Genomic DNA, 11,446 nt, shown 5'->3' on the forward strand with positions numbered 1-11,446 from the left:
TAGAAGAAGAACGCTAATTACATTCGTCCATGGGCATATTTTCTATACCCCATTGTTCTTATGTTAACACTTAGCCGACCGATCGTCTAGGTCTACCCTTATATATATAAAGTTTCTTTTTTGTGTAGAATTATTCACACTTACTTCAGATAGCGAATTTCAGCGGTGGAAACTGTCCAGGTCTCTTTGGGGCGCGAGATCGTCTAAGTGGCGGAAAAGATGAGATCGCCTATGGAATATGGATAATAATTTTATTGTTTTTGTTTCTCACCAATGAGGAAAACCGGATTTTTTCGCCTTTGAAAGCAAAGATGTTTTTAATTTGTATTGTACTAAGAGCACGTCCTGAACACGGGCTTATTTTCAATACAAAGCTGACCCTGCTAACGTGCTTGCTAATTTTGAAGCCGATATTGTAATTTTGGAAGTAAAGACGTATGGACAGAAAAATGCAAAAATATATGACTAAAGAGATATTTTTGACCAGGTCTACAGGAAATAAGTACAGAGGTCACGCTCTTGTATTATACTCGCACTTTTTAATAGCTTTGAATTTCAAGCCACACTCCCAAAGGCTTTACTCTTCATTATGGATGAACGTTGTCATCGTCGTCATGTTTCTTGCCAGAAACAGCCGGTAAAAACAAAAGGAAGTTTCAGAGACACTGTAAAGTATATAATAGTCTTGATCAGTGTAAAATTCTGAGTTGATTTTGTCTGTCCGTTTGTGTGTTGGTGGCACGCCCCTCGTCGCAAAAATGAAGTTATCGTCTTTAAATTTGGTACAAACATTGGCAGTTTCTGCACGCGGGTTGGTATTGAAAATGGGAAAAATTGGTGGAAGGACACAATTACATCGTTTCCCTTAAATTAAATTGATTGTAAAACTCTAAATGAACCAATTATCCGATCAAGCTAGTTTTTTGACATTGTAATGGTTTGGAAAGACCGTCCTTAGTACCGTGACCTCTTTTATGTAAACTTCACTGTTCAATAGAAAACTTCATCTAGACGTAAAATTTATGCACATTACTTACAAATACACAAATGAATTTTTCAATGGTATAGTGTTCTTAGTAGATGAAGTATGAATGTGAGAAGATGATTTGCCCATTTCAACACACGAATATTCATTTGGACTTGTTCTTGTTAAACTTGCACAACTGTCACTAACATCTGGCGAAAGTGTCACGTCATTCGGTTTGTTAGTCTGTAAATTAGAGCGTCACATGTAATTGCTTCAAATCGTTGTCGGTAAGTTTTCAAAATGAGAAAATTTATTTAACAAAGTGTTTCTATTGAATTCTAGTAAAAAAAATTAAATTGTTTGAAAATGTTCAGAAATTGTTATTGCAATCAAAAAATATTACAGTTCAACGTTTACAAGCAATGTAAAGGTTTTCGAAGCGGTAACGAAACAGTTGAAGACGGACCGCAACCGTGAAGGCGATCAACCTTAAGCACTGACGAAGTAAATTAGGTCAGCCAAGCAAGCGAACTTCGTTTGCTTTATTTTTGCAACGTATTGAATGACAATTCAGGTTGGTTGGTGTATTTTTTTGTTCCTAGAGATTGGCTATGCAGGTGGAAAACGATCTAGTTCGCCGGAGTAGTGTTAATTTAAAAAAAAAACGTATCCGGGCTACGTCAGTGCCGAATGATTTCATTTGCGTGTACTCTCTAGTTTAAAATTTATAATTAAAATACAGCAAAAAAAGGTATAAACAGTCTCACAGTTGGCCTAAGCCAATCCTATTCCCAACCAACCCTAACGTCTTCCTTCGGAAATTTCTTCAAATCGTTAGGAAAAGATTCAATTAAAAAAAAAAAATGCAAAGAAAATTATTTTAATATAAAAGCAATAGAAATAAATTTGAATTTTTTTTTTGCTTTGTTAAGTTTTAATTAATTAAAGATTAATATAATTATAATTGCAAGAAAATTATTTTAATTTAAAAGCAATATAAATTAATTAGAATTATTTTTTTGTTCTCTCAAATAGTAATTAATTTAATGATTAATATAATTAATATAATTAAAAGAATATTATTTTAATTTAAAAGCAATATAAATAAATTTGGATTTTTTTTTGTTAAATTATAAAAAATAACACAACGTCATCACTCACCTGGTGTTTTCCACGAAAAATGCTCTTTCTTTTACGTTCACGCCTTTTCTCTTTTTGTTTTAACAAAAAGCGTTTAAAAAATAGACAACCGTAGGCGCAGGCCATCAACATATATAAAATATTACATAATCATTTATTCTCGTTGGATCCTATAAAATTTGACAAAATCTATAAAAGATATTCGTATCGCTTGATGTAAGCAAATTCTTAAGCAATGCTATGGGGGTGCGTATATAAGCTTGTAACAGTTGCCAAATTATGGCTATATGCGAATGAAACCGAAACTAAACAGCAATTGACTTCAAGGTGTTTCAAGGTAAACCAATTCTAAAAGAACTGTTCGCTCTCGAAGCATTATGAAACAAATTCTTTCAAAGGAATTTGTGCTGTGCACTTTGGTGAGTCACGACTATGTGAACTATTCGCATCTCTTCTAACAACCGCCTATTTAAATACTCAAAAAGTCAAATTAGTCGATTATCCACCGTGTAGGCTTGGCTTGGCATTCACATATGTCATTTTGTAGCCGAACCTGAAAGTTATATTACGTGGACAGGGACTTTCATCATCACCACCAGAAACCGTGGATGTCATGGAATAGAAAAAATAACAAAAGCTTGGAATTATAAACAATTACTCACGTTGGAGAGACGAATCTATTAAGACTTAAACACAAATATTGTTGGAGAAAATGTTATAATTTGAATAACTTATTTTTAATAATGTCTGTCAATAGACGAGGAATTAAATGAATTCATAGTCCCTTGAAAGAGTCTTCAATGCAAATCTTTCTTGTTTTTTTTAAGTATTTTTTTACATTCATTCGCAAAATTGTTAAACACGTCATCATCAACTTTGCATTAAATAGAAATAAAAAGTATTTTTAGTTTTTTTGAAGCTGTCCGCCACAGATTTATTAATATTTTTTTATCAACATTTTGTGTGAATATTGTTTTTGATGTCACAACACACGACACTCCATTTTTCCTCGAAAGCTGGTTGCCTTTCAAATTAAGCTCAGTAGAATGCATTAAGGACTTTATGAAAGAGAAAATGTATAACGAAATGACGAAAATGAACATAGAGCGAGAGTCTGGTGAAGATAAAGTGCAATATTTAAGTTTATTGTGAACCGGATAATAGAAATCATTTCCTCACTTTCTTACCCCTCATGAATTTTTTTCTTGTTTTTATCTCTTTCTGGCTATTTACTCTTTACATTATTACTACTGGTGCTGATATAGTTGTGTTTTGTGCTTAGTTAGTAATCCAAATTGCTACTCAATTTGAGCATTATATAAGTAAATTTTGTTTGTATGCATATATAAGTGAATATATATATGCATGCACGCCTGTGGCCATAAATATAATATAAGGCTACGGTCGCAAGTATATGAAACGATAAAAATAAATCTATTTTATTGTTTAGAAAATTTTGCATATTCATTGTATGTGCGTCTCTACGTGTTAATGTGTGTGGCTGTGATGGTAGCAAGCGCGCATGATAATGCCTGTTGGTTAGCAATAAAAGCTGCTCATTGTGCAGCATCATCATAAGCATCGTCATCAACATTTATAGTAACTGCTTACTCTCAACGTTTAGTGGTGTCGTTACCATTGTTCTTGTTTTTTTTCTACACTAAATTTTTAAAAGAAGACAAAAGATTTCCTCATAAAAAGTATGATAACAAAAAAAAAAGAAGTAGAAAAAGAAGCGGATTTGTACTTACGATATTTATTTATTTTGTAAGATTTGAAAATCTCTGTTTTTTCCTCCTTTTTGTGTGGAAAAACCTTTTCAAATATAATACGAAAATTGGAGAGCATCTTTGCTTTGCTTTCCCTTTTGGCATACTTGTGGAAACCTAATATGCCTTTTTTGCATTTATTCCGAGAAAATCACTTTGTGTAATTTAGTTTCTTTATTTATCCTTCATTATTGTCTGATGTGAATGCAACGTTTCCATTAATCTGATCAGTTTTCATTTTTTATCTGTCTCGCTCTCTCTCTCTCTCTCTCTCTCTCTCTCATCTCTTTCTTCTCATCTTTTCTTACCATTTTCCTTTTTTTCTTCTTCGCGTTTTCCTTTTTTTTTTTCCTTTTATTTGCAATTTTCCATTAACGTTGCATGAAATTCGACCAGCACAATCTTTGCAGTATCGACTGCACAGGCGACAATAAGGATATTCTTTCATTCCTTTGTCAATGTTGAACAGTTGAATAATTTCGATTTTAATGCATTTCAAAGCGGCACCAAAATTGAAGCTACTTTTTGTGTTGTTAAAATCTTTCGCAGATATTCAGTTTATAATAGGACGAAAAGAAAGTAATTCCGTCCTTCTAATGTGATATACAAATCAGCAGGAATAGTCAAATGTTGTTTTACACTTCGCTAACTCTCATTTTTTGTGGCATTAAAAGGACACTTTTGAACATATTCCTTAATGGCAGGGCAGTAATTGTTAATGGCTCCTTTTGTTTATTACTAAAAGTTCTTATTAGTTAACCTACAACTGGATTACTTATATGCGTTTACGCTTCTCTATTTCAATATGTATCAAGGTTATATTTAGGTTATCTTACTTATTTAACTTGACTAGGTTATTACAAAAAACTATGTGATTAAAATTGCATTAAAGTACGTTGTAACTGGACTGCATAAATTAATTTAAAAATAAAACGAGTAAAATAATGAGAATAAAATACGTAGCAGTAATACTATAAATTTAAAAATTTTATTTCTTATTGTATTATACATTTAATCCATCGTTTTCAAGGACAGTTTGGCATCTTTTCTGCATATTTTCTATTCCCCTCTTCTAGAAATCCGCGGTTCATGAAGCAGAATACGGGCACGAGTACTTCTTAATAAGCTAGGCTCATGGGTTGATATTGCTTTGCATAGATCCATTGCTTGAAGCTTTTTGTGTTGGTATTGTTACGGAAATTCCACATCTAGTTTCATTCCAACTAATTGATTTTCCGAGAAAATAAAAAAAGAGGAGAAGGACAAACCAAGTGCAAACTCATGGCGCCGACAAAAAATATTAGCGGAAAACAAATCAATTACGATAAGTTGCTTACATCAGTGGAATATTTGCAGAGAATGAGTTGGTCGGAAAAGAAAATTGGAGTCGAAAAGAAATTTTAAGTTAAGAATGTCGTCAAACTTGGTAAACTGTAAATAATCCTACCCTTAAAGAAATTGATTATAAATAAAACCACGATCTCGTGATGCGAACCGCATCAAGAAAAGAATTTCGTAGCAGTATAAAGTCTTTTTCATCTCTGCTGACGATTCTGCTAAGAAATGGATTCGTTTGAATAGCAATGAAGTGCTCAGATAATTGATGCGGTTCTCATATTCCGTACCTAGATATCTTTCCAATTTCGTTTAAGCGGCTTCGAATTGTTGACCTTGTACTTTTCGGTAATTCTTGTGTACTTCATTTTCGATCAACTTCCGCCACGTATTTTAACGTGTCATTATCAAATTCACAAGCGCTCGTCCACTTCGAAGCCGAAGTAGACCTTCTAAACCAACGTCGGTTCCTGTTGACCTTCAGCCCATAAGCATCGCAAGTTTTCTTCGTTGTTATCGTTACATTGAATCCGGCATAAAATAAAAACAAAATGCAACAGGGATTATGATTTTAGGAAGATGCACACGTTGCCACTTCATCACAGGATTGTAAAAAGTCTATGCTTTGGATATGTATTCTACACAAGTTACGTTACCGAAAACAATGGAAGCATACCCGCTTCGACACAGAACTACAGACAACACAAATCCTTTGCACCCATGCACACATCTAATATTTACTTTTATTAAAAAGTCTAGACAAATATCCAGCTTATGTTCTATAAAAAGTTGTGTCTATAGTTTACTCGTAGAATTTATTTCTGTTCGAGGTAAATTATGATAATAATAATCTGATTATCGGTGCATTGTTAAATTTTCGGTTAGCTGCACTAAGTAACAGTTCTCCTTCACTATTGCGGAACGAAACAAGTTTTCAGATTTGGGTGCTAGTTTAAATTATCACATTATTGAAAATAGTTTTAAATATTAAAAGATATTGCAATGGGATGCAAAACAATATAAATTTTAAACAGAGTTCCGCGATAAAAATATAACGGAGAGAGGATTTGTCTTGACTTGTTCATGCAATTTCTTGAGGTATAAACCATTTACGTATAAACCATCTTTGCGTTTTTTTTTTTTTTTTGGTCGATAGGTAATACCTTTTTGGTGCTGCTAACTGCCGTTAACAGGTCTTTTGTTGAGGGCATTGACAATAAAATTTCTTCAGTAAGCGAGTGCAGTTGAAGTTGCGCGTTTCTATCACTCAGAGCCGAGTCACTGTAGCGTTCGTCCCATATTGTGGTAATTAACTATTACTGCACTAAATGTAGCTTTTCAAATCTTGCAGAACCACAAAATCAAATTTTTTTAACTTGTTTATGAGTGCCGGTTATTTTCACCAGTTTTTCCACTATTTGCCGTAATCATGTCGTCGGATCCTTCCAAATACCATATTGAGTGAATACACGAGGGTTGTTCGCCATGCCAAACAAGAAGTGTTCACGACTTTCTTTTTCCGGATCTTAAAAAAAATTAAAAATTAGTTTTTGTTACACTGTTATTTTGTGTCGCTTTGTCTCTGTATTTCCCGTTTCACCTTAGTCAAACCGGTTTTTTGCTATGTTGTGCCTGTTTTGTGGAGTATTTACTTATTCTCCAATCATGTATTTTATATTTTTCAGGTCAGTTTCATCAGATGTTTCAAAATCAGGTTTGAATAGAAAAGTGAATACACAACGATTCTGACACACGGGCTGCATATTCTGATCAGCAATGTTCACCATGTTTTGCAATATCTCGGATTATGTATCGTTAAGATGAAGCTATTCATCTAAGCTAAGGCGGAACGGATTTCTTGGCCAAAATGCTGTCTCACACTGCATTGACTTTTCATGTCTCTCGATGCTCAGAACCCAAAATTTATAAAAGCGATTTTATCGTTTTCGTAAGAGTCTTTTACAGATTTCGGTGGTATGTTGCAAACCTAAGAAATCGGAAAATTCCTCGCTTCGATAAGTTCGTGCAATTTTAGTGTAAAAGTCTTGCTACCCATTGCTCACAATATTTTTTTGACTATTTATGTTTTCCTACTCCTTGATGCTGGTCATAATTGAACACGTACCTGTAAAATTACGCAACTGACCGTCGGAAGATGTTAAAAAGGTAACGTCATAGCTTTAAGGGAATCCAATTGGCAACTTGTCTATGTGTAAATCCCGAAAATACTTTCTTTCCATTCCGATATAACAAGTCAGTTTGTTATCTTCATTCCTATGAGAATTTTTCCGCCTTTTGTATTCAATTTTCTTTGCTGCTTAATTTTTTTTAATTCCCAAGTAATGCTCAACAAATTTATCAAACGACAATAGAAATGCATTAATTTTATAAATAGCCAGACAAGATAAAACCCATATCTCATTATGACGTTGCACTTCTTCTTCGGTGTGTGTAGTTAACGTTTAAATAGAAAACAATAGAAAAACAGTTGATATAAAAATTTATAATAATTAAGGGGAAATGAAAGAATAATGATGACTAAAGAGATAAAGAGCGTACATGGCTGAAACAAAAGCCACGACCACAACGGATTTAATAAAACGTAATTATGTTTATGTTTATATAACACACACATAACTATGATTACAATGAAATGATGTGTATGAGTATGTACACCAGGAACTGTACAATAACCTCATCCGCTTATAGAAAGAAGAAACGACGGAAAATAAAAGCCAAGGATACGTTAAAATCATGCAATACATATATATATAAATATATATATATATATACATGTATATATGCATGTCCATATAAGTATAAGAGCAGAGATCAGCAAATGAGAACAGAAACAGCATGAGAAATAACAGCAGATGAATTTGCGGTTATTGTGATAAGCATAAGAAGAAGTATAAGCTTTATGGATGCGAACGAGAGACAGTGCAGTATGCCTTCCTTCCACAATATAAAGACTTGAAAATAGTGTGGATGCACCCATCATTGCTAAGTGCATGAGTTGGTTTATTTCCATTTTGGGCTATGTGAGTGCTCGTTGCGTTTTTGTTAACAACTAGCTTGGCATTATTCATAACACTTTACAATAATTTCATTATAAACTCAATTGGGTCACATAGCGTAGACCAGTGTGCTTAAGCAAGCGTTAAGTATTAAGAGAATATAGGCATAAAATAGGAAAATGCACCTATGTATATGCATAAATGAATGCGAATACTTACCTAGACACTTAAAAAGATAGAGGAGGAAGAAAGTGGCACCTTAAACCCATACACATACACATGTTTACATATATATTTATTGTACATACGTTTTCAGTTCTTAATGATTGCCATCACCAGCAAGAGATTGTAGAAACTGCAGCAACATAATTTTCCAAAGATAAATTTTCCACTTTAACAAAGACTCACCGGTCTCAAGTTTATATGTACATACACAGCCATACACTCATGCTTCTTGTGCAAGTCAAATGCAATAGCACTCGGGCGAACATAAATGAATTGCCTGTGCACACAATACGTGTCACTTATGCCAACAGTGGCCAGTTGTATTTTATGCTTGTATATAGTTGTACGGTTAAGACAACAGCCATTGTATAGTTGTACATAGCAGTCATCCTTAGATAAATTCAGATGATTGCCTGCTGCACAATAAGCTATATTCTCTTTAGTAGACAGATATACGGTACAGGTGTTTGCTTGGCTTATAAACTGTATGTAGTAGAAACCCCATGCATGTATACGCATAAATATGTATACAAAAGGAGAGAAAAAAGAAAAAGTTAATTCACGCATAAAGCCGGCCTATAATAATGCTAGTGAAAAGTAATTGATTTTTTTCTTTTTTTTTTTTTTAAATTGTAATAATGTTTAAAGCCATGCATTATTCTATGTTATCTAAAGAATTGCATTAACATCTTAATGAGATGCTGCCTCCTCATGGTGGAGGTTAAGTGATGAGATTATAGATATCAATTAAAAACCATTTAAGATGACTTTGAAGATATACCAACGAATTAAAGGAAACGACATTACTTTACATGAGTTTTATATGCAAAAGTTATTATTACTACATGAAGTCGTCATTCTTTTTATTTTTTTTTTTGTATTTCCTATCTTACAGGAAACACCAAAATGCGAAGCATTATTAAGTTCGATTTCCGAGATGTTTTTTGTAAGAACATTTATCTTTTCCTAAGTTCTCTACTCGCACTTACCGAATTTGTTCAAATCTCACCTATCACACGGAGACCGATCGGAATTGGCGACTTCTAAACGGACACTTTTTCAACTTCTTAATCTGACGACACTGGTAAATTGCCTTATCTTACGTCCACAATAAATATTAGCTCGCTTGTTCTCCTAGTTTCCTAATTTCTATTTCAACAGAAAAAAAATCTCTATTTTAGTTTCGCTTACTGACTTACTTATTGCACTTAGTATATATATTTTTCGGTACGTTTTATAAGCTCCAACTAACGGGTGGAACCAAAGTGTATTTTGAATTTAGAGTTCACACATTTCAAATCGATGTAATATACTCATATTTGATATGTAACTGTCTTTTGTTTCTATGCAGTGGTCTAGAATACAAATCCGATATGCGAACAAGAGATTTTAAGTGATAGAAAACGAAGAACAAAAAAAAACTTCACATCAGTTGATATTGATTCAAGTTTTGCAAGCAAAAGTTCGCCAGAGCTGAATTTCCTGTGCAATAATAATGCCATCCAGCCTTTTAATAACGCACCAACAACTAATTAATCGTTTGCGCTTGTTCTACGTGTGCTTGATAGTTTCGCCGGCTTACTTTTTAACAATAAAAATTTTCAATATTCCATTAGTATCGCTGGTCGACCATTTTCACCTTATGGTTTTAGCAGCCAAACAACTTCAACTAATAGCATAAATAAAAGCTTAAGAGGCATTTTTTATTAATTGGTTGTTCTCTTGCAGCATTGAGAATACGCTACACTTGACATGATTTGCGTTTTTTTTAACGACGAATTGAAAATTAATTTGTGGTAAAATGGATCTACGACGCGCATACTCAGTCTGAACTTTATATAAAAAGAAAAGAAAGAGAGTATATCAGTGACTACCTTATGCATTTCTTTAAATAACAATTATTCGTTGTATACCATGGAACCATTTTACGGGACTTTCCGTATTCGCTGTAGTGCAGTGCAACTGAATCAACCTCTTCGCTTACCTATGACGTAATATGATCGAGGTAAAACTGCAAATAATTTCATCCATTAATTCTGTCATTTTCATTCAATGTTTCGAACCTTCTTTCTCTCTCTTCTTTGTTTTAATTGATTAGGTTTCGTTTATTTTACTTCTATTCTTGGCTTTCGCTTTTCCTGCGATTAACTAAGAGGGCGGCATATATAAAACCGGAATTTTGATGTATTATTATTATTATTATTATTATTTTAATTTTAGACTAATGAATTGAATTCTTAGACTAAAAAAAGAGACATTGAGCACTAGCAACACAGGCTATCGGCTCTAATTTAAAAAAATGGATATTAGATAATAAGCTTAGTAGTATTAATAAAGTAAAATATTGAATTGATATTCTGTCCTGAAGAAGACTTCTTCAGGATCCATTGGTGAATTTTGATGTAGAAACCACGCAAGTATTATAGTAATGTTAGACAACATATTTTATTCCAAATACTGCCTCACATGCGCCAAAGACGAGGTTTGACAGTAACTGCATTGACGTCGGGAACTATCTGTGTGTAAATTCCTGTCTATTTATTTATGTTTGCAAGCGTCGCTTTTCTAGCCTTTGGCCCTCCACTTTCCTATTTTTCTGTTTTCTTTGTCTACATTTCTTCTATGCTCTTCTTTTGATATTCATCTATTATAATTTCGCCTTTTTACTTGGAGGATTTTTGTCTGCTGAACTTTCCGTTGTGCCTGGCGCTCTGTGCCGTTGACTGTTGGATTAGCTTTGTGTATGTTCAACTCATTATGCATTCATTTATTTTGTTCCCGTTCGAGTTTTTGGCTTTTCATCCTTACGCGTACTAGCCTTATTCTTTTATTCGTTTGGATTTCTGTCCGTCTGTTCATATATCCCACTCTTGCTTTATCTATTCGCTCTTTTATCTTTCGCATTTCTCCATCCTCTTTTTAATCTGTTCGTCATCCATCCACTTTGGCTACCATCAATTTGGAGCCATCAATCGCTTATGCTAAGGATTAGA

The sequence above is a fragment of the Glossina fuscipes genome, unplaced genomic scaffold, assembly GCF_014805625.2.
Source record: "Glossina fuscipes isolate IAEA_lab_2018 unplaced genomic scaffold, Yale_Gfus_2 121, whole genome shotgun sequence".
Lineage (NCBI taxonomy): Eukaryota > Metazoa > Arthropoda > Insecta > Diptera > Glossinidae > Glossina > Glossina fuscipes.